At 43.5% G+C, this 25,228-nt stretch overlaps 1 protein-coding gene across 3 annotated transcripts in view; it reads right to left on the bottom strand.

The window, feature by feature from the left end:
• KLF12 (KLF transcription factor 12) overlaps positions 1 to 24,919 on the bottom strand; it is a 519,184-nt gene extending 494,265 nt beyond the window's left edge. Inside the window, exon 1 of one of the 3 annotated variants that reach the window (XM_075562976.1) lies at positions 24,390 to 24,919. The gene's annotated coding sequence lies outside the window, so the exon portion shown is untranslated. The remainder of the gene's footprint in view (positions 1 to 24,389) is intronic. The other 2 variants (XM_075562978.1, XM_075562975.1) reach the window with 2 other exon arrangements.
• Positions 24,920 to 25,228: the final 309 nt, after the last annotated feature.

Below are 25,228 nucleotides of genomic sequence, written 5' to 3'. Positions count from 1 at the left end.
TGATGAAAGTAAATGGTAAGTTACAGCAACCCAATCCTGACCGAAATTATAATGACCCAGACCCCTCAGGAATGAAGGACTGGGTCACCCCGCCAGGCCAAAAACCACAGCCAGCTGAGGTGCTTGCTGAGGGCAAAGGTAATACAGAATGGCTAGTAGAAGAACGGTTGTCCTACCTATCAATTACGACCATGTGATCAATTGCAAAAGTGAGGTTTGTAATTGTCAGTGTATTTTCTTTTAATGTGCTTATTGCATATCTTTCCTTTTTTTCAGGTATGATATATCAGATACAATTGGACTCTGTGTGTTTTCATTTATATGTATGATAGATGACTGATGATAAGTATGTGTGATTTCATCAATGTCCGGAAATTATATAATTATATATGGCTAGAGAATTGTGTACAGGTGCCAGGATCATCGGCAAGGGGTGGATTGAGATAGTTGGTTTATTGTGCCAGCCTGGCCAATAAACACATGTGGGATTAATTGAAGGGCGGAGAGATAAATGGCTCAGCGAGCCTTGCCTTCCTTATCTCTCACTCTTTGATCATCTGGCGTGTGTGCGGCTACCTTGCTTGTTCTGTGCCTCCATTTGCAAGCTGCACTACCTGTGGACACCTAACCTGTGAATTGTGTCACTGTAATTTGAGGTCCCTTTAAGATCTGCCTCGCCAGAGAATTGGAATGTACATCTCTGGAGCTGGGGACTGACTGTTGGTGACCCGCCTGACAGTTGGTAACCCGCCTTGCTGTTTGCTGCCCGTGCTGGGATAGCCCACATCTTTCCACAGAGGACTACCTGGTGGCCTTCAAGGCTTGAAGGACTGCCAGTGTCTCATAACTCTCTCATGGGAGTGATTTGCACTGAGCCATTTGTACTGCTTTATAATTTAACTGTTCATATATTGTATTATATATGTATATAATTTAACAGTCCATTTCTTGTGTTGTCTATCTATCTTTATATATATATATATATACTTATCAACAATCAGGTTTTGTCTCTCTAGAGAACCCTAACACAGCATCCAAAGACATTCTACCCACTGGCCTGTGATCTACATTCGGCGTCATTGCATGTGTTTCTTGAGTCTGAAGAGGTCTTTAGTAGTATTGGACATATGGGCTAATATCGGACTTATGGCCTTGGACTGGATTGGATTGGGATGTTTTCTCAATGTTCAATTCCTCTTGTATGTAAATCTCTTTCTTATACACATATGTGTGTCAATGGATTTGTTTCTCTAACCTACCCAGACTGACACACTTACCCAGGGTCAGAGGATAAATTGATGAGTCGAGTCACACAAAAAGCCCCCAACTGAAACAAGGCAGGATTTGGCTAGAGACAGGAATACTGAGAAAGGCAACACAGCACCTGCATAACACCACAACCGGAGTAGAACAGAGCTCCACACTACCTGGTAAACTGTTGAGGGCAGACAAAAGTGGGGTTCACAGGAGGGAGAGACAGAGAATTGGAATTTAGGACAAAAGATCACTGGAGAAAAGGCTGTGGTTCCCAACTCCTAACCAAAAAGGGGGCAATGAATTCCCTGAAGAAGTCTGTGATGAAATAAAGAACGAAATAGTAAAAGCAAAGCCCCCTTCCTTCCACCCCACATACATGCTGACACTTCACTAAGAAAAAGTACATCCATTTCTTAGCACCCATATCATTCACTTCAGTCTCTTCCATCCTTTTATATATAATGTCAGATAGCCAAACAGAAATTAGAAGACACACGAAAGCAAGAAAATATATACCTACTGCCAAGGGATAAACCTATCAACGTAGCCACACTAGCAAGCCAGGGGCCTTAAAAGAACTATGATAAAGATGTAAAACAGACCAAAGTAGACACTATGCACAAACAGAGCAACTTAGTTAAGAAGTAGGGTAGGAAGGCTACTTTGTTTTTTAAGTAATATAAAAATATAGCACTACTCGGCTTTATACCCAAGACCAATTCTTTCAGGAGTACATTAACAGGTTGGACACAGCAGAAGAAGCAGGAAACTTGAACTTGGATCAATACAAACTACCTGGACTAAAAAGTGAACCAAAAAACAATGAGGGTGGGGAATGGTGAGCATCCAAGGCTTGTGAGACAAAATCACAGAGTGAGATTAGGCTTGTCGGTCTACTTGTCATACTGAAAATATTCCTGTCACTATGGCCCCAAGGGGAAGTAATAATAGTCACACACAAAAACAATGGTAGGGAATGCGTCAAAAATCAAAAGAGACAATGGACTACAAATTAAATAAATGTAGAGTCCCTAACATGACAATTATAAATGGCAGCACAACTAGGAAGGGCACCAGTGAATGTTGAATGCAAAGATAAAGAAAATATTCTGAAGGTGCATTAAATGTGAAAAAGAAATTTCACATATAAATGTAAGGCTGACAACTGACTTCTGATAAAAAACTATGTAGCTTCAAACATATTGGAGAAACATGCTTAAATTAATGGGGGGAAATTCTTCACACCACAATTTAATATGCACGAAAGAATGTTCATAAGCAAACAGTGAATAAACTTTTGAAAACAAGCAAAGACTGAGAAAAATGACTGACAGAACAGACTCTGGGCCTCGGCTCAAGCCCTCCCTCAACCCAAGGATTTTGTTCTAACCTGACATTCTGTGATGCTCACCCTCCCAGCACGATTGCTGGAGACAAAATGGGTGTACAAGCAAATGTGGTGAAGAAAGTTGATGGTGGCCGGCTATCAAAAGATATAGCATCTGGTGTCTTAAAAACTTGAAGTTAAACAAGGGGCCATCTAGCTCAGAAGCAACAAAGCCCACATGGAAGAAGCACACCAGTCTGTGTGATCATCAGGTGTCAATGGTTTCAGGCAACAGGCATCAGAAGACCCAAAACAAATAAGCAAGCAAAATTATTGCTGATAACAAGGTGGATCGGATGGGGCAGAGACCAAAAACCCATTTGCAGACAATGGGACATCCCCTCACAGAAGGTCACAAGGAGGGGATGAGTCAAACTAGGCACAGTATAACACTGAGGGAAAATATTTCTTTGGTTCCTTGAGGCTTCCTCAAACCACAGTCCCCACCCCACGCCACTCCCACACTATCATGACCCCAGTCCTCCCTTTCAGTTCTAGCTAGACGGTAGCATGTGCACTGGTACAGATAAGAGCTCAGGAAACACGGGATCCAGGTCAGACAAACCCCTCAGGAACAGAAATGGGAGTAGCAATACCAGGAGGTTAGGGGGTAGGGGTGAGGTGGGGAGAAGAAGGGATGAAAATGGAACCGATTGCAATGATCGACACATAACCACACCCCCCCTGATGAAAAACAGAACCTGTGGGGTAAAAGATACAATGATACAACGGTCTGTGCAGGATACAAAAATAATAATACTTTCTAACTTATTAAGGTGTCATGAGGGTAGAAGGGGGGAAGGGAGGGAGAAAGAGGAGCTGATACCAAGAGCTCAAATAGAAAGTAAGTATTGAGAAAATAATGATGGCAACATATGTACAAATATGCTTGATACAATTGACATATAGTGTTATAAGAGCTATAAGAGCCCCCAATAAAATGATCTTTATGAAAAAAATGGAACGCCTCCCGCCTCCCTCAAAAAAGAGAAAGAAAATTCCTGATGGCTGACATACCGTACTAGAAATGCTAAAGGTATTTCTTTAAGAAAGGTACGAAAATAAAACACAGACATGCAAATCTAAACAACATATCTTTAAATAAATGCTATAACTTGTAATCATGATTAACTATAAAGACATTTTAATCCTTAAAAGTAACTGCTTAAAAGCCATAACTAAAAATTGTAACATGTAAGAGGAAATATGTTATGAGGAAAATAGCACAAAAATAGAGTCAGAATAAATGTAAGTATATGATTATACTTGACAATAAGGAAAACATGAGAAGAATTCATTCCTTTAGCTTACTGAATATACACTGGACTGCCAGAAGAAACAACAACAACATTGAGTCTGTCTGCTCCTGTAAAGATTTACAGCCTCAGAACCCCCATACGGCCTCTCTGCGTTGGAATCTGCTCCAGGACCGTGAGTTTGGTTGGTTGGCGTGTCAGAAGATACACAAATCTGTCTTGCAGGTACAATACCAGAATGCTCCTTAAAAGCAAGACTTTATTTTCATGTACTTTGAATATGTCCCCTGGAAGGATCAGCCCCTTAAGAAGAACATCATTCGAGTAAAGTAGGTCGAGGAAAAAATGGAGAAATACCTTAAACAAGGTAAGGTGTGTCACCCTCCAACACTGCACTCAAACAGAACACGTGTGAGGGTTATGCAGGACCAGACAGCGTCACCATCTGTTGTGCATAGGGTCGCTCTGAGTTGGAAACAACATCACCTAACAACATTCCACTGCGGCAACATTGTGTAACTATATAATAAATGATACAGTATTCTTTGATGGCTGATCATGATAAGTAAGAATGTAGAAGGAAGCTTCAAAAAGAAACAAAAAATGGAATTAAACGATACTGGAGTTTCCACACACATGTCGAAGTTCTCTATTTTATATATCGGTGTACGGAGGAAAGCTTGAGGAAAATGATGAGCACTGCATTTATCTCCACTTTCTGGCTATTATAAATAGTGATGGTTTACAATTGGGATATACTCTGGCCGAATTGTGGCACTATGCAGTAAGTGATATAATATTTCTTTAAGAAATCAAAAGAATTACATTGGAAAAATCTGTGGCCAAAGACCTCTTTATTGATGTATTTTAAAATTTTGTTGTTGCTATATATTTAGCTTTTGGGGAAAGTGCCAAACTATTTTCCTCAGAAGAAGAATTCATAGAAAATATATTTTCTGAAAACTATGGAACAAAAACTAGAAATCATTAACAAAAAGTCATTTTAAAATTCCTAAATGTCTTAATATTGAACCACATTATTCTAAGTCACCTGGAATCAAAAATTATACTGAAAATTAAGACAGCAATGTGACTTAAAAAAACTAAAAATAGCTATACTCAGTAAAATTTATACCACTGTATTTCAATAAAATGAAAAATTACAAGTCAATGTTCTAAGCTCCCACCTTAAAAATCTGTCGGACGGGGGGGAGGCCAGGGGGAAATTAAACCTACAATAAGAAGAAAAATAAAACAATAAGTAGAAATCAATGAATTGAAAAGCAATACAGAAAAATCACTAAGTCAAAAAGATAAAATGTATAAACCACCAACCAGATGGATTTAAAAAAAGAGAGAGCCATCATAACAGATCCTACACTTAGAGAAAAATAAGGAAATGATATATTACTCAGTCCATAATTTAAATAAACAAGCCAAATGCCTTTAAAGACAAAAACAAACACATTTTCCCCAAGAAGAAGTATGTAATCTGGATAGTTCTGTATTACATAAACTGAGTCTACATGTAACACCATCCTGAAAGAAAAAAAAATCCTAAAATCAAATGCATTCCCTATTTTTACAAATTGTTAAGGCAGAAATAGCTGTAATTCTACACAAAGTATTGTAGAAACTATCAGAGAATGGGAGACTTCCCATGCCACTTTATGAAGTGAATACCCTGGAAACAAATCAAGAAAGAAAATATATTAGCCAGTCAAGCCCAGTTATAGATAACAAGAAAACACATCATGACCAAGATGTACACCAAAAACAAAAGTCTAGGCTCAATATTTAAAATCAATCAATGCAATTCATCATATCAACAGACTAAAAATAAAACTTTTATGATCTCAGATGACATAAAATAGTCATAAACTTAAAGAGCACTTAGAAATACATTTAAAAGAAAACACACAACAAATAAAACATCAATATTTAAGAACTGTGTGAAAAAGTAGAAATAATTCATGTTATAGTGCACTGGATTATATGAAATATGGCAGTATTCCATTAGCATACAAATTATCCTAAGGTTGTCTATATGATTTAATGCTCTTCCAATTGGAATCACAACAAGGATTGTGTATATTCCTTCCCTGGAAGGGATAAACCATAGATAAAATACTCCCTATATTGAATTTTAAGTACATGTCCAAACTCGTCTAAGAAAATGTAAGCTTTTAAAAATATAATTTTAAAAAGAAAAACGTGTAAATATCAGAACGTTTAACATGAAAATGTATGAACCTTCTATTCAGAAGGATGTCACGCCAATGATGGGATCGCACAAAGGAGTATGTGTCTGAAAATAAATCGAAGTGATTTCCGTATCATCGCCACGTACAACAACACATCCCAGACGTATTAAAGATATGGACAGAGTGGGGGAGGATAAATCTAAGATTAAATTATACATCTGATAGAGCAGGGTGAGGGTAACTGCATAGCTCTAGGAACATAACCTATGTTACTAAACTGTAAAATGTGGACATTGCTGAACTGGTGTGTGTGTTCTGTTGTGTATACGCTCAACAACACGGCATAAATAACTTAAAAAGCTAACCTCTAAATCTGTGCTTCCCAAAGTAGCCAGGATCACCCCAGAGGGGCTGAGAAGCGGATACCTACGTGAACTTTATCATGGATTATGGGCTGAAATACAAGTTTTCCACTGCCAGGGGTTTGCTGAGTGAGCTTATTTCTGAAAGGGGTGTGGTAGGTCAAGTAAGTTTGGGAACGTCTGCTCTAAATGATCAAGAGAAAAAGAAAAAGGAGGGAAAAAAATGCTTCACATCTTGGAAATAAAAAGGCAGGAAACACATTTTACTTTTTTAAAAGCAAAGCTTCTTGAGTCAAAGCAGAAAACAAAAGATCCGTTTTTGAAAATTATCTGCAAAGTAGCTGTCAAGATAATGGGGTAAAAATGGTAAAACATAAGGAACTCCCACAAGTGGACAAGAGAAACCACCAAATAGGAAAACAGAGAAAGAGAATGAAAAGGCAATTCTTAGAAGAGCCATTCCAATCGACTCTCAAATAAAGACACAATGTTCAAAGTCACGTTAAAAAGTCAGTTGTTACAAAGTTGATTTTGACTGGGGTATCCAGTTCTTGGGGGGTTGTCCATGGCTTATTTTTCAGAATGAGGTTGGCAGGTCTTCTAAGTTGCCTCCTGGGGAGATGCGACAGTAGCTGATGCTGTAAACCTTTCATAAGACCGGAGAGCACCGCAAAGACACTAGCACCCAGGAAACAGTGATTAAAGATCCATACTCAGACCACTACCAGACCAGGAACGGATTAGCGACTACTGCTACTGCAATTTCAAGGAAAGCAAGTGTGCCCAATCGGGGACAGAATCGTGAACTGCCTCCTGCCTTCTGAAATTGACACTTGACCTGGCTGTATTTATGAACTCTAAAAGCAAAAAAAAAAATCCATTCTGAGCCAATAATCTTGTCCCTGGGGATTCATCCTATACTCGGGGTGTTGCTAAAAAATGTTTAAAGCAATAATGGTTTTGCAGCAAAAAAAAGAAACACAGGTGACCCCTGGATCGCACGGGTCCCTTACACAGGGATTATTTTTCTTGACTGCCAATATGACACTCATCGATTCTGTGTAAGAAATGCATCTGTCCAGTAAACTGGGTTTTTTTTTTTTTTGAATGTTCTCATTCAATGTGCGTTCAGGGAAACACCATAAACCTTTAGTAACACCATGGGACGCCTGCAACGTGTCTCTGTGACTCTGGAAGTGTTCCCAAGCAGCAGAGAAAAGTCGTGCCATTCTAAGAAACAGCTGAATTGCTTGGTAGATGGAGGTGTGCAGCTGGGGGTGCCGCCATTTCAAGATAAATGGGGACAGCCTGAGAACGAGCGTCAAAAAGACAAGGAAACGCGTGAAGCCGATGCTGCAGTCACACCAGCAGGACCAAACACACAGCACTTCTTGAAAATAAAATGCCTTTTTTTTTAAAACGTTTTATTAGGGGCTCATACAACTCTTATCACAGTCCATACATATACATACATCAATTGTATAAAGCACATCTGTACATTCTTTGCCCTAATCATTTTCTTTTCTTTCTTTCTTTTTTTTGCCCCTTTTCTTTTTTTACATTTTATTAGGGACTCATACAACTCCTATCACAATCCATACATATACATACATCAATTGTATAAACCCCATCCATACATTCCCCGCCCCAATCACTCTCAAAGCATTTGCTCTCCACTCAAGCCAAGATAACGATGTATAAATTACAAAGGGCACATGAGGGAGGGGGGAGCGGGGAGGGAGGGGAAAAAAAAAGAGGACCTGATGCAGGGGGCTTGAGTGGAAAAAATGCCTTTTTATCTCATATTTAGGCAGCTTTTATGACCGAGATGTACTTAATTACGTAATAGCGCCCTTCTGGCCGTACGCCTCCATTCTGTGATGTCCTGTAAATCCTCTCATCTCCACCTGTGCTTTACAGTCTGTGTTAAAACTAGAACGTTGGGTTTTAAGCAGTTCCCATAGCAGGCAAGTGCCAGCTGCCAGCTGAAGGAAGAGAAGCGAGAGTCGGGCTCATGGACCGGCCGGCTTGGCTCACTGGAGGTAGACCGAAGTCCTCTACCTAACCTTTCGACGGCATCAGACCAAAACTACACCTCCAAGGCCCGGGTGTGGACAAGAGGCACTCTGTGTGACTCCCTTCCCAGCGGAGCATGTACAGAAGACACATTCTGAGTCACACGTGGCAGACACCAATTACCATCCCTAAAGATTGCAGATCCAGACAGCCAACCCGACATGCGTCCCTTTGCCCCGCTAAGCTTCCGCTAACTGATGTTTTACTTACAGCTCTAGACGTGTGCTGAACACCTTAGGCAAAGTGGACTCTCTTGCTCTGCATCCTACCTGTGCCTTGCCTCTCCCTGATCTCCAGCTACGGGGACTCGAGTTGCAGTCTATTACCTGACCTGGTAAATCAGCTTCTGTAGCCTTGTGAGCCAACGGCCCAGTTTGGTGACAATGCGGAAGATCCTCCAGAAAGACATCTGAATTTTGGAATTGGGAGCTGCCAGCCCTACAACCACATGAGCCATTTCCGCGGTAGCCTGGGAGTTCTCTGATAGTCTGCAGTGGCTTGCAGAGCCCTGGGACGGAGGGGGAATACTGAGGGGAGGTGGATGGAGTGTGGCACTTTGGAAGGTCAGACATTTGGGACATCTTCAACCGCCACCTCATTTACGACCAGTCTTTCAAAAATCCTTCTCAAATAAAAGACTTGTCCTACGACTATACGGGCACAGGTATGTGTTGACTGTTCTTGGGAAGGATTCCAGTCAAGAGTAGGCTATTGGTAGTAAAATTGGGGGTGGGGGGAGATGGAGAGGGGGACAAAAGATCTATTTGACTGCTTGGGGAATCCGTGTCCCTCACTGCCTTCAGGTCGAATCCAACTCATAGCAATCCTCTATGACAGGGTAGAACAGTCCCTGTGGATTTCTGGGACCACTAATCTTTATGGGGGTAGAAAGCCTCACCTTTATCCTTAGGTGGGGCGAGTGGTTTTGAACTGCTGACTGTGCCGTTAACAGCCCAATGCATGACAACCACTACACCACCAGTACCCCTAAACTCAAGTGATTCAAGGGCCAACTATATTGTCCATCAATTATGTAATGTGTGGATACCCCACATAGTAGTTATATAATTGTCAATTTAAGGATTAAGAGTGTAGGGATGGAGTCTAGCCTGTCAATCAGGTCATAGCCAACGAGGCTTCTGTGCAGGCAAAGCATTCCCCTAAGGATTCTGGGCATTCCGGTATTTCCTCCCTGGGGGTGGGAGAATCTCTGTTCATTCCCTGGGAGACATAGCAGCTGACAAGACACATGGACCCACCCTGATGCAGCCCTGGGTGCTGGAGAAGCCATGCAGAGACCCCTGCCACCACTGAGATGTTTCTAGTGCCACTGGATCCAAAGATGTTCTACCCACTGGCCTGTGATCTTCTACATTCGGCATTATTGCATGTGTTTCATGAGTCTGAAGAGGACTTTATATATTGGTATCATACATATGGGCTAATATCAGACTCATGGACTTGATTTGGACTGGGCTAGGATGTTTTCTCAATGGTCAATTGCTCTTGTATATAAATCTCTTTCTTATACACATGTGTGTGTCCATGGATTTGTTTCTAGTCCATCCAGACTAACACAACCCATGAGAAATAACCACACCTTGGCATGGTTGTTGTTGTTGTTGCTGTTGCTGTTTATAATGGCCTACCATCATGGAATTTGGGTAAAAGAAGTTTCTTTGGGCCGCATGGAAAAGGAAGACCAAAGCCAGGTTCCATTAAAACTCTCATTTTGTGAACAGTAACTAAATCACAAAACAAACAAGAATTCAGTGTATACAAACACACTCATGCACACTTGATTATTTATACTAAAGGACACACACTAAGACATTTCTTAGGACATGTGTTACTTGTTAAATAGAAGGAAAACAGCGATAAAGTGTTTCACTGAAATCGGACGTTTTCAAGGAGCCCTGGTAGCATACTGCAAATTGATGGGCACTAGCCCCGAGATCAGAAGGCGCTTCTTGAGAGAAAGAAGAGGCTTTCTAGTCCAGTAAAGATTTAGTCTTAGAAAACCCACAAGACAGTTCTACTCCATCCTACCCGGTAGCTTTGGGTTGGAATGGACCTGAGGGCAATGAATGATGAAATGTAAAGGCTTTTTTAAATCCCCAAATACTAACTACGGAGACTATCTACCTACGAGCCTTGCCCATGCAGTGAATTTCTGCACGGCAGAGCACAATTTCTACAAGCCTGCATTTGTACCCCTTTGACAATGGGAGCGTCACAAAATAATAGCCACAGAGTTAACTGCCGTCAATGTCTAGGCATGAGTGGTTGGAAACAGTAAATGCGATAATGCCTTCGGAACGTCTCATAAACATAAGATACACAATACATGCGGGACCGTATCTGCTTTGTTTTTGAAAGAACAAAAAAAACTTATAAAATCACATGCTTCATGGGAAAGAGATTTTCTAATAAAACTATAAGGATGCTACTGTGACAAAATCAAAAATCCTAAAAGGTTTAGAGGATACTGGGAGGGGCAGACTCGCCTATCAACCTAAAAGACCATAAATGCAGGAAAAATAACCGTCCGCCCTCTGGGACTACAGGCAAGGCTGGTACTTTAAGACAAAGCCTCGCATCTCACTCACTTTTGTGCTCCCTAATCTCAGCACAAACCTTGGCACATAAGTGATGGATCAACCCCTCAAATTTCATCACAGCCTATAAATGTCTTTCTTTCACTGCACAGTCTAGTATACCTGCGTTTGACCTCTATAGGCAGTATGGGGCAGCCTAGAACTGACCCCCTAGTTTCCAAGGTGGTAAATCTTTACAGAAGCAGACAACCTCTCATTCCTCCCACAGAGCAGCTGGAGGGTTTGAACTCCCCACCTTGAGGTTAGCAGTCCAATATCTCATCCACACCTCCACCAGACCTTTCTATACACCACACCTTTCTGGGCTGTCATACGCAGGTCGAAAGTTGAATTATGCTTTTTGCATGTGCATTTTGGAAGACTGGAATTAATCTAGTAGTACTCACAGGTCATCTCACATGAGCTAGAAGGTGGCACCTCTTTCACGGGATGTACACTTCCCCAACAACTTTCTTCTCTGCCTAGAAAGTTCCTCTGTGGTAGTTAGGGATTCAGTCAACCAGAACTCCTGGTTAGGGGTCAATCAAGTCACAGTCTGATGACACCTCCTCGATGTCATGAGCAATTTGTGTAAAAGTGAGAGACTGGGAACTGCTCTCTTTTTCTGCCCCTTCACTGGGACTCTGTCTGCCTCCAGGGATGGCTCCATGTGGGCTCCTGACCCTGAAAGCAGTCGGCGCCCTGCCATGCTCCTGTTGATTCTGGATCCAGGAGACTTTGCCCACCGGCCTGTGATCCCCTTGCTTCCCCGTTCTCATCAGCTACGTGTGAGTCATTGGACTTGAATTGGACTGGATTGGACTGGAGGGGCTTTTGATCTAAGGTTTCTTCTTGATATAACAGTGTTTCTTATACATAGAGAAGTGTGAATAGACTTGTTTCTCTAGACAACCCGGCTAAGGCATCCTTGGTGAGCGGGGTAGCGGCACAGCGTGCAGTTTCTGAAGGGCAGTGGATACATGAAAGTCAAGGCGGCAGCAGCAGTGAGAAGAAATGAAGAAAACTCGTTTTACTGGTATTGGAGGAGATCAGGGCTCGGTTTCAGACCATCTCAATGCTGACTCATCACCATCACCACCCCACCACCCCCTACCCCGTGGGTTTCCAAGCCTGTAACTGTAACTTCTCCCTCAGAGCTGCCGGTCGTTTCTAACTACTGACTGTGAGGATGGCAGACCGACATGTAACCACTACACCATCAGGCGCCATTCAGACTTGTCTACCTTCTAATTACTTTACCAGGTACCCCATAGGTTAGTGGGTTAAGACTGGGCTGCTAATCACCAGGTCAGGTGTTCAAACCTACCAGCTGCTGCTCTGTGAGAAAGGCGAGGTTTTCTGCTCCCAAGGAGATGTATAGCCTCAGAAAGGCACAAAGACAGCTCTATCCTGCCCTCTGGGGGTTGCTGTGAAAATTGGTTTACCTTCTCTTGGCCTGAACATTCTCATCTCCGAATTGATGAATGGGTAGCAGGAGTCCCATCTCTTCCGTGGCTCTCAGAATGAAAGTGAAAGTACCTCAGTGACGCACTAAGGAAATTAATTGCTTGTGGCCCTCAAACTTCCCAAATTTTCTCACCCGCCTTAATTCCTAAGCGACTTATGAATAAAGCATAAGGTAACCATTTCAGCCTAGAGCCTCTGGCTCAGGCCAGTTATATGAGCATTTCATTAACAATGAGAATTCTATTAGCGATTCTTATCGATGCACTGCAAGTTCATTGCCTTCCTGTTAGATAATCTTTTCAAATAAAATGATTATGCTGTATGCTTACTAAAGTTTCCTATTTTTATTGTGCATGCAGAAAAGTCAATGCCCATTCCAGAAGATGCCACCATTTAAACAGTCATCCACTCTAAAGTTTCTTTATAAAGAGTTCTTTAAGTAACATATTTGACATATTGTAATGGACCCTGTCCTTGTGTAAAATCTGTCTTCTAATTTTCCTTGTTTCCTTTTATTTACAAAACAGAGTGTTCTTATATGTAAGGGATTTGGGGGCTGGGAGAGGGGTCTTTGACAATAATTCCCATCATTCATAAACTGAAATACACAACATCAGATCTCAGCAAAGTGAATAAACTTCATTAGATAGCTTCACCTAAGATGTGTTTTCTTAATTTATTAAGTCATATTATTATTTTGGTTTTGCCTCAATAGCCACAATCAGCCCTCTATAAATTCATTGTAACACTGTCTGCCCAACTGGCCAAGTATACCCAGAATTTATTGCTGGAAAATAAAAATTTCTGTTCACATATAATAGTAAATAAATGGTAGGTGTGTTCCCAAACACCATAAAGTCATCAATCTCAAAGATAATACAACAGAGATTGTCCCAGGTGCCAAAATTTGTTTTAAATTTGCTTTCAACTACTTACAGCTTTGCCTTTTTTTCCTCAAAAAATTCAACCATTTTCCATGTTAAGATCTGTGTCATTTGTCCACAAAAGCCCGAAATGTTTTGAGAACCTAGACATAAGCAAACATATTTCCCAGGAACTTGGTTTAGGTAATCGACAGCACTGGGTTTATAGATCACAGAGATGTTATATTAAAACTGCCTGCCATGCCTTTCCCTCTCTGCCCGATCTTGAGCTGGTTGGTGGCCCATTTCCACACATGGATGCACGCGCATGTTGTCAGCCGATGAGAAGTTCAGTCAGACAGTGCAAGAGCTCCACAAGGTTTTCTTGGCTGTGATGTTTTCTCTCCCCTTTTAACGGTTTGCAGTCCTCAGAGCGCAATACCGCTTCTCAAAGGATGCCATCTTCATGGAAGCCAGATCCCATCTCTTCTCCCTCAGAGCGGCCGGGGGGTTCAAACTCCTGACCTTCTCTGCCCCCTTGACCTTTCTGAGGCTGTAAAGTAAACCTTTATGAAAGGAAACAGCCTCACCTTTCTCCTGCAGAACACCTCACTCACTCATTCACTCACTGCCATGTCCACAACTCACAGCAACCCCACAGGACAGGGTGGAGCTGTCGCCGTGAGTGTCTGAGACGGTAACGCTTTACAGGAGTAGAAAGCCCTTTCTCCTGAGGTTGGAACTGCAGGCCTTGAAGTTAGCAACCCAATGCATAACCACTATATGCCGCCAGGGCTCCAGACACCCAAAGGGAGCCAAATAAGTCAACTAGATCAATAAAGCCTTTTTTTTTTGGTACAGATAATGCATGTTTTTATCACTTTTATTATGCCCCAAACGTTAATAGTTTTATACAATAGTAGAATGCACATTAGCTGGACTGTATTGGTCTATTCTAACCACTAGTATGTCACATCCTGTAGCAGTTGCCTTCCAAAATATTTTTTGGAGATGAGGTCTCATAATTACTTTTGGTACATTTATCGACAAACACAGAATTGACTACTGCGTTGCAACATAATTCTCCTAAATATAATGTATCAAGATAATCTAGAGCAAATCAAATAATGCAGCTTCTAACCATAATATTCATTTGCATTATACAGCCATTTTCTGCTCCACTCGACTACAAGATTAACCCTGGAATATCATACTCAGTGCTGGAAGGTAAGAGGCATATCTGTGTGTTGGGGGTGAGGGGGAGTTCAAGAACCTTCTAGTACTAAAATCTCTGCTCTACAGTTCACTGGCTATTGACAGTAAGTCCCTTACCACCGAACTTTGCTGAGAATCAGCCGCCACACCTACAAAATAGAACCCAAGGGCACAGAGTACACATTCAATGAAAGTTTGTTGGAAAAAACAAATGAGGGATTCTCATGTGTTACACATAGTGCATACAGACAGCATGTACAGAGCCAACCAAGCTAGACACCTTAGGTTTTCAAAGAAGTCCATTTCCACCGATAAGGGCAACCTATTAGATACAGCCATTAAAATTCGATATATAAAATGCTGTATGTTCTGCAACCTTCTTTTTCACAAAGCATCAACTTAACTCCGCTGAGCACTTTCAGCAGGACTCACCATTTTCTTTCTTTTTTTAAAAAAACATTTTATTAGAGGCTCATACAACTCTTATCACAATCCATACATATACATATATCAATTGTATAAAGCACATCTGTACATTCTTTGCCCTAATCATTTTCTTTTCTTTTTTATATTTCTTTTTTTACATTTCGACTCACCATTTTCAGCACACCTAATAATTCCTTTGTCAAGATAATAAGCCCTAAATGTCTCATTCCTAGAAGAGGCACTTCCCCTTTTCTCCCTTTTCCTCCTTCATTTTGCTACAGTATGAACAGCAAAAAGCAACCAAAATTTCAAATAATCCCCAAAGGTAGGAAAAAAGAAAACTGTTGCCGTGGCCAAAGCGAACCGTTGTACCTGGGGCAGGTACAGAACTGCTAAGGGACATGCATCCATCAATACTAAATCAAAACTCAGTGTCCACAAGACATATCCTATGAAAGTCACGTACAAAGGGCAGACTATCAGTACCTGCTTATTAAGGAACAGAAATCAGAAAAGCTAACATAATTCTCAATTTCTCCAGTACAGGCTTTGCAGAATATAGAGCAACTTTCATTTTGCTACGAAGACTCATTCTGCAATGCACGATTTTCAGGGGGAAAAAAGTCATCCACATACTTAAGCAGCCTAATATTTATTAAGTACCAAGTACAGATAGGATTTTCAACGGTGACGCTTGACAGACGCATTACAATGTGGCTCTAGGTTTGGGTGGTGTGGTTGCTATGAGGCAGAAGTGGCTTAGTGGCAGAGTATGATTTGGTTTGGGGGAAAGTGAGACTTCGAGAGGTAACTTGCGCAGTTTTCAAAAACCCAAGCTCACTGCCATCGAGTTGATGCCAACTCATAATGAGCCTACAGGGCGGGTAGAACTGCCCCCTGTGATCTAGCAAGACTGTAAATCTTTAGGAGCAGTAAGTTCTTCTCCCACGGAGCAACTGGTGGCTTCGAGATGCTGACCTTGCAGCTACCAGCCCTCCTTTGGCCAATTAGACAGCCAAAATCTGGGTAGGTGAGGTTTCAAAGCCAGCACTGTTTGACTCCTGTCTGCCCCGCACCTCGCAAGGCTGCTCTGGGTCAGAAACAGAATAAATAAGGAAATGTGGTGGATTTAGGATTGCCTGAGATGACTGAAAATACTTAGCTTGACATTAAGAAAACTTCGGTAGGAAAAGACCGGGCTGGTGACATTATTTTTCTACTAGAAGAATCACTAGCTGGATGCACAATGGCCATACTTCAATGTGTTCGTTCAATAAATATGTCAGTACATACGATGTATCAGCCATGCTGTTAGCCACTGCCTGAGATGCCAGTAAAATGACTGTAAAGACTCAGTGCTTCCTCTCAAGGGGCTTATTACTGCAAGGGGACCAACACAAATCAACAAGCAAGCCCACCAGAATGAGTACCATGAGCTATGGGGTCACATCCCAAAGACTGGAACGAAGAGCATTTTTAAAAGCAATGGGTAATAAATATGAGTCCCCTAGAAAGTGACATTTACAGTGCTACTTGACTCACAAACAGGAGTTAGGTAAGGCATCTGTGTGGCACAGAACAGGGTGGGAAATGGGTTACACTGTACAGCTCATTTGAATCTCTTGGTTTGCCTGACCAACGGTATTGGGTTTAGAGTGTGAGAACCCGGTGTGTGGTGGGTAGTGGTTGTTTCCTCAGAGGAAAAATATCATTGAGCATAAAAGAGGTAAAGGCAGTTCCTCATTTACAAAAATGTGTGTGTGTGTGTGTGTGTGTAAAGAAATACACATGGTGGAGACGTGTGGATACAAATGTGTCCGTTTTCAAGTAACCATGTAAGAGCTCCATCATCTACTTTTCTTTCGTGTCTATTTTGTATCATGTTTGTCAAGAGCAACATATGTTTGAGTTGGAAACAATCTTTGAGTCTTGCTATACAACTTAAGCCAAAACTAGTTACCCTTTAATCAACAAAATCCTGGCTTCACTGGGACCTGAAGTACGAAGCTGTGGTGTGTGTGTGTGGGGGGGGGGGGGGGGGAAGGGGCGGGGGAGCACTGCTGAGTTCATTTAGGCTGGTAGGGACCCCAGGTCTCAGTGTAGAATTGCCCCAATCGAGATTTCTTGGAAGCAATCTCGACAAATGCAGATCACCGGATCTTTCTTCTAAGGGAGCCTCTGGGTGGCTTTCAACTCCCAACTAGTCCATTAGGAGCTGGCTCTTAACCAGTGGCATCACCAGGGTTTTCTGGATTTTGTTTTGTTTTGTTTTCTTGCAGTTCAGTATTTTAAAGCAGACTATCCAAACTCAAAAGACACTCTCAGGGAACTAGGGCATTTCTAGTGACTCACTGATAAAAGATTTTACTTGTCTCATGAGAGGTCCACTGGAGGCTTCTAATCTCTAAAGAACAGTTGTGATCCTCACTTTCTGTTCTATAAATGCTGGTGCAAACTGCGTATTTGCCTGTGCTGACGTCTCTTTTTAAAAGCTCAGATACTTGACTGACCTGCAGTATCGAAATGTTAACAGCCAGCAGCTTCTTCCACACTTTAGAAGAGCTCTTTAAAGAGGGACTTTATCAAAGTCACAGAGCACATCTCTAGTGGAACAGAAATGGAATTCATGACCTTTGACTGCCAGAAGTTTTCTACCCACACTCTGAAATTCCTTCTCCATAAGTGTAATTCATATGCACTTTGAGAAGTGGGGAAGTTCATCCTTTCAGGACAGGGGCGGAGGATTGAGGGTGGGTGATTTTCCTGTTAAATCACTATTACGCCACACCCAGTTTATAGCTTACAAAGGAAATTTTACTTACATCACCTCACTTCACCTTGCCAAGGCCAATCAGGACATATTATTTGTCCCATTTTACAGATGAGAACTGAACGGGAGAGATGGAAAGATTGATCAAGGTCAGGTAGAGTGAGTAAGAGGGCCTGCCTAAGTTGAAATAGTTCTAGTCATTAAATCAGTCCTCCTTCCACGATATACAAATCTGAATGGATGACTGACGATAAAATGAATATGGGCCTTTATTACGATTTCTTTTTATTCTACTTTTTATAAAAGTCTCTCTTGCCAGCCAATTAAGGGTGTTGGTGTGTTTACTGGTGGTTTGATGTTTTCTTACTCACCTGCCTGTTAATCTAAACGTGAGAATATTATCCATAAAAATATGGAAACAAACAAGCATTTTCTCCCTTTTTAGACTCTTGGGCGCATTCACTTGCACACACATGCTTTCTACTAGAAGCCTTGGTTATAATGTACAGAATGTATATATGTGTGATATGCATACATTTCCAGAAAGCAGAACCAATTTGACAGCAACTGCATATAAGGATCTTCTAAAAGTTTATGGGAAATTTTGATTCATTTTTAATTCCATTTTTCCATGAATTTTTTGAAGTATATACTCATATATCCCAGTTATATGGCCCGATATATACATATATGTGTATATATATCCATATCTATCGATGTAGCCATATGTAATATAGTGCCTATATGATATACATACATATATTATATATCAAACTCACTGAATACATTGCAACTCATACAGGGTTTCTGAGACTGTAAATATGGGAGCAGAAAGCCTCATCTTTCTCCTATAGAGTTGATGATGAGTTTGAACTACCAATTTTATTGTTAGCAGTCCAATGCTTACCCAATAGCACCCCTAGAGCACTTTGTGTGTATGTGTGTGTGTGCCATTATGCATATCCATTCTACATAGTTAACTCATTCTAAACATATGTGTGTGTCTATGTATGTGTGTGTAACCCATTGCCATCCAGTCAATTTCAACTCATAGTAACCTTCTCAAGCACAGCAGGTCTGCCTCATAAGTTCCCGACTCTAAAATCTTTACAGATTCCACATTTCTCTCTCGTGGAATGGCTGGCAGGTTCTAACCGGCAACCTTCCGGTAAGCAACCCAGCACTTAATCATTGGCACAGCTACCAAAGTGGTAACTGTCTATGGAAGCAGACTGTCAGAGCTTTCTCCCTTAGAGAAGGAAAGGCCGACCAAACTTCCAGTCAGTGGTCAAGCACTCAACCACCGTACCATCAAAGTTCCTAAAACAAAACAAAAATTGTGAACGTTTATATATGTATCTTGTTAAATATCCAAATCAGCTGACCCATAGCGACGCTATGCACAATAGAGGGAAACAATGGGCCAATCTCACAATATATGTGCGTACATAGTATATATCCTCACATTATATATGTATATACAGTACACATATATATAAGCAGACATCATATTTACATGTGTGAGCAAGCTTCAAACAGTTCCATTAGACTTCAATTTCTCCAAAGGACTTTTTGAAGCTTCCTCATACATCATGCATCAAGGCCAGAAATGACTGCGAAATGCCATCTATACTGGTAAGTATGCTCAGTGTCCCACCTGGAAGACAATTCCTGACTGTCCAAGCCAGCAAGCACAGACAGCCTCTCTGCCAGCTTCCACTGTCTTGCCCACAAACTCTGCACAGTCTCCTGGTCTCCTTCCGTGCAACATGACAGCCAAATGACCAAACTCACTGCCATGGGTTATTGGTGACCTGTAGGTTACACACACACACACACACACACACACACACACACACACACACTATTTACAGGAATAAAAAACCCAGTCTTCTCTTACAGAGCCTCTGGTGGTTTCGAACTGCCAACCATGCGGACCGTTGCCCCGTGCATAACCACTGCACCACAGGGCTCCTTGCAACATGACAGCAGTGAGGGTTTTCAGCTACTCCCTCTCCACCTAAACAACTGCTTGGACCTGTCCAATTCTTACATTTAAGAACAAGCAAAATTATACACCAAGAGATTAGCCACAGAAGAAAGCAACCAACCAACCACAACAACATAGGACTCTGCATTCAAAACAAAAAAGGCAGGAGCAAAGACACTACACCAAAGCACAATCCCTTTGGCGTCAATGGCCTATAATCTAATGCCGACTCAAAACAAATTCTGTTGGAGCAATAGGACTGCTCAAGTAGCCCCTTTCAGGACAATAAATACCCTGAACTAAAAAATCCTTTTGTAACATAATGACTGAGAATATAGAGAAAGTAACCATTTAATCCACAGCATGTGTTCACCACCACAAGAAGTTAAGGGCTGACATCAGACGGGGTGTGGCCCATCCAGGCGCTGAGAATGAATTCTGGGGAACTGAAGTCAGCCAGCTCCCAGAGCCGGCTAGGGATCAACAGGCAAGGCAGGTCAACCAGAGCCTACGGCTGTTGACCTTCTCTGGGCACAGGGCAAGGCCCATCTGTTTACTTGCATTTTGTTTCTAGGAGGGAGCTTGTGGCAGTGATTTCATTTTCATATTTCTACCCTTAGAGTTTGCGCGTACCTAAAGCTGACAGTGGTGCGTAGTTGGTAGGTGGAGACACTTGGCTTTTCAAAAGAAAATTAAAATAATAAGCAGGTCAATGCTACATTGGGCCAAAACTCAGCCATTTCCACTCTGCTGCCTTTCTGTAGTCTCAAAAATTAAGTACTCCCTCCCAGTGGATGCCGACTACTTACAGTGATGCTTTGGAACACGGCAGACCTGCCCCCATGGATTTCTGAGACTGTAACTTTTTATAGAAGTAGAAAGCCTCCCCCTTCTTGAGGAGCCACTTGTGGTTTTGAACTGCAGACCTTGTGGTTAGCAGCCAAATACCTAACCACTATACCACCAGGGCTCCTAAAGGTAAATGAGAGATAAGCAATTGCAACCCACCTCAGGAATGATTTACAAACATCAAGTTGTTTTCAGAGGGGTGGGGTGGGGGGAGATAAGCAGGGTATCAAGTTTGAATCAAACTATTAAGAGAATGTAGCTGGCACTCATGAAACAACGCAGAAGTCCAAGCAGAGAAACAGAACGTGTTGGAAAACGGGAGCACAAAAAGACAAAGAAAACTTCTCAAAGAATCATGGGCCATGCTGGTGTTGTACAATTCACGTGTTTGGTGTGAAGGAGCAAACGCTCTCCTAGATTTATTAAACTGACGCAATTGAAAGATTGCTTTTCTCACCGGGTAGGCGCCACAAATAACTTGACACCTCAATTTCACGTGCTTAGTCGACTCTTATTTATTAAATAGAGGGTTCTCCGTAGGTTCCAATCCACGCCACGGTGGACATGTCCAGAGCCTTCCTATGTCCCACTGGTTAACAATTTCTATCATCTCACTGGGGAAGATTACTCAATAGCCTAACTAGCATCGACTTGAATTGAGAATGGCCTCAGTAATGTGCCTGGGGGCCCGGCCCTTTCCTTGTGCTGGTGGAGATAAAGCACACCTATCTTTAAGCCCAAATTATTTCATTCTATTGAGAACCACCTGCTCCGGGCCAGAGAACCTAAAATTTATTCTCAAGGCTGTGAAAGGGCGTGTCTGCCTTTCACAGGAGGCCAAGATGAAAAGCCCGAGGAATGGATATATTTAACTGGCCAGACGCACTGTGGATACCATGGGCCCAGTGATGTGCTGCTAGGAATGAACATCCAGCGCTCTGGTTGGTTGGACTCTTGGCCTGAGAAGCCGGATGGTCTCTGCCAGTGCAGCCCCCTTCTCCTTCGGTCGCACACAAGAGGCACAGCTGTGGTAAGCAACCACTAGGCCAGGGTGGCTACAATCAGGGTCTCCAGTGCTACAGACTCAGACCTGTTTGCATCCCAATAGCATTCATTTTTCGGAAAGAAAGGTTTTCTATTTTTGTTTTGTTGGGGGGGCGGGTGAGGGAGGGGAATGAAATAAAGGCTCATGGGGGCAGCAATTTTCATAGATAACAATACAAAGCTTGGAAAAACAAACTGCTCACTTTCTTTCAAATATCCATTTCCCAATAGTAACATATAAATTACCTTCTGTGTCTCATAACACAACAGAAACCTTTGAAGAACATTTTGCTTACCTGACATAGCTCTATTACTTAACAGTCCTGGGTCATAAAGCACGACAGTGTTAGGGGAAAACATTACAAATTTTACCCATCTAAGTATCTTTCATGAAAGATATGAATGAAGAGGTACAATAAACAACCTTCCAGAATACATGACAAATGTGTGCTCATTCCGGTAGGCTCAAATTGAACCGTTCCCAACTCCAAAGGGGCTTAATATCATCATTCGATTCTCAAGACTGAGCAGGCTGTAATAGTAAAGATGCAACTTATGCAACTAAACCGTTTGTCCTTCAACATCTTCTGCTCTAAGCTTTGACGGTTGGATTTTCGCAGCTAAAAATATCACTCTTTATCATAAACCAATTTCTGTGTGCTTTTCAAAAATGTAAACAACATGCGGATGAGATCGTGAGTAGCACAGACAAGCTTTTGGGGGGAAGAGAGGGAAGTGGGGGAGGGAGCAGGTCAGTTTTCATTAAATGCACACTGGAAAGCCTCTTTCTTGGATGGTGTCCGCCCACTCTTCAGAGTGACCACTCCTATCCCCATCACAAGGAGCCGCCTGCTAAAAGCCAACAAATTTATTTCCAAGCACTGACTTAACCTAAACAACTCTATCCTCCAGTCAGAAGAGAGATTGGAGGCATCTAGGTGGATTTACGGAATGACGTGCATTTGATTGGCAGACGTCTGCAGAAGAGGTCTAGATGCACAGGCACTCCATGTAAATAGAGCTGCTCACCTCCCTGGCATTACAGGGCAAGTGGGAGAACCTTGAAGTGGGTGTAAAAGAAAGCCAACTGGCTTCAAGGCGGACTCACTTGGTGAGCCAGGGGAATGGTTAAGACAATTCCTACCGAAGGGCACTTTAATCCATCTGTACATTTAAATTAGAGAGAGGGACAATGGTAACCACACAAAGTGTTTAACCAGATTACGCATTCCTTTGTACTAATACTCCTTATCTCAACACAGTCAGCTTTTATTAGGCGAATTAAGGCTATTACTATTAAAGTATGCAAAACTGGAAGCACAGGGTGAGGGGGTTGGGAAGCTGCAGCGCATATAACAAAGGAATTGGTACTTTTTCCCCAGCTTCTTGCCTCAAATGCACAGCGAAACAGAACTGTTGAGTGCACCCCACCCTTTCCCGAAAGATGAAAGTTTTCAAAGTTCTAATAGACAGTTCTCAGCCCCACCAAAGCCTGGCTGAGTCTCCCCGCGGGGGGAGCATCTAACAGGAACACCCACTAATATCGCCGAGGTCAAGTCCGAGTGCTCGGCGAGAGCTCCCCGGCTGGACACTGCAAAGTTGTCCCTAGTCAACTCTGGCCGGGTCCCCGCGTCATTGGAAATAACAGCCAAGGGCCAGGCTCAGGCTACTTCCCTGAACCAGGCACTGTAGCAAGTGACAGTTACACATCATTACGACCGGAGACAATAATGAATGTAGCACCAGGACCACTATTCATGCGAGCAGTGTCATCTCGGCCTGTTAACCCCTTCTGCTCCACGCTCCCCGGCGCACACCCACAGCCCCCAGCCCCGGTGCGACAGCTATTCATCCTCCACTGCTGGGGCCAACTACTTCAACAAGACCCCACCGCTCAGCCCGGTGTTCCATTTGTCATCCTTGCCAACTGTCGGGCAAACCTGGCCACCAACCATTTCACTCGGAGTAAGGGGGGAAATGCTTAATACACGTTACTCGATAAGTTCTTTAAGACGTTGTATTTTAGAAAAAAATTAGGAGTGGGCGGGAGGCTAAGAATCCACCTTTATTCTCCACGAATCCGACCAACGCTACCAGGAGCTTTGCAATCGCCTCCCCCTCCCCCGGCCCGCTCCCCAACACTTTCCCCTCTACAGCCCAACCCCAATGATTTCACTTGAGTGGATGACAGAAGGAACATAAAACATGTTACGAGAACACGGTCGGATTGGGGATGGCAACAAAATAAATAAATAAAAACACCAAAAGAGAGGGGAGTGGGTTGTTTATTTTGATAAGAAACGGAATCGGCACAGACCTGTATAGAAGGTGCAGGGCAGGAGAAATTGTTTTCTTTCCCTTACACAGTCAGTCAGTCTCTCTCTCTCTCTCTCTCTCTCTCTCTCTCTCTCTCTCTCTCTCTCTCTCTCTCTCTCTCTCTCTCTCTCTCTCTCTCACACACACACACACACACACACACACACACACACACACACACGGCGTCACCCGCGCACACTCACGCGCAGACTCGCACTCGCACGGGCAGCGCCTCTCAGCTGCTCGCTGCAGTTCGCAGGAAATGAATGGGGGGCAACCCAGGGAACTGTTGGACTTGCAATTGACTTACCCGGATCACATGATGCGCTAAATGTAGGGTGGGCCGGTGGGTGGCGGCTGCCGAGCCGCGAGCCCGGGGCTAGCGTGGGGAGCCGCTCCAGGCCCGCATCGAATTACCTCGGGGCCCAGCCGAGGGGGTTGCAAGCCGCCGCTTCGCCTCCTTTCCAGCCCGGAGCTCAGGAAACCGGAGAGGCGCGGGGGGGTGAAAGCACCAGCCCCCAAACAAAAGACCTCCGGGCCCTCCGCCCCCGAAACAAAGCCCCTCCGCGGCGGGCGGGCTGGGCGAGCCCCGGGGTGGGGCCGAGGGCGGGGGCGGCGGCGGGGAGGGGCGGCGGCGGCAGGCGCTAAGTCGCTTTATTGCCAGAAAATGGGGCAAAGCCCCCGAGCCGCTCCGCCCGAGGATTAGGAGGCGGGCTCTGAGTGTGATGGTTGAAATCCCCGGTGGGAAACTAACCCCTCCCCGTTCGCAGAGGTAGAAGGCAACACCCACTGCCCGGCCCTCGTCGCGCCGCCCGGGCCGCCGGGCGGGGGGGTTGGTCCGCGGAGCCTCCACCCCGCCCCACCCCGCCCCACCCCTGCCCCCGCCCCTCCGGCCTCCTTCCCGGGCCGCGCGTCCCTTTCACCTGCACCACCTTGCTGCGGCACCCGAATAGCGCGCACATGGCCCGCGGCGCTCCGGGAGCCCCTAGGTGACGGGGCCGGCGGGGCCTGGCGGCCGGAGGGGCCCCCACCCCGCCCCGGGGACGACTCGCAGGGCGCGGACTTGCGCTGCGCTGGGGGCGAGCCCCCTCTTTTGTGTCAGCGCGAGCCAGACAGCATTATTAGGCGAATTCCGAGACCTATGGAGCC

This window comes from Tenrec ecaudatus, chromosome 11 (genome assembly GCF_050624435.1).
Source record: "Tenrec ecaudatus isolate mTenEca1 chromosome 11, mTenEca1.hap1, whole genome shotgun sequence".
Lineage (NCBI taxonomy): Eukaryota > Metazoa > Chordata > Mammalia > Afrosoricida > Tenrecidae > Tenrec > Tenrec ecaudatus.
This window is presented reverse-complemented; position numbering and strand designations above follow the sequence as displayed.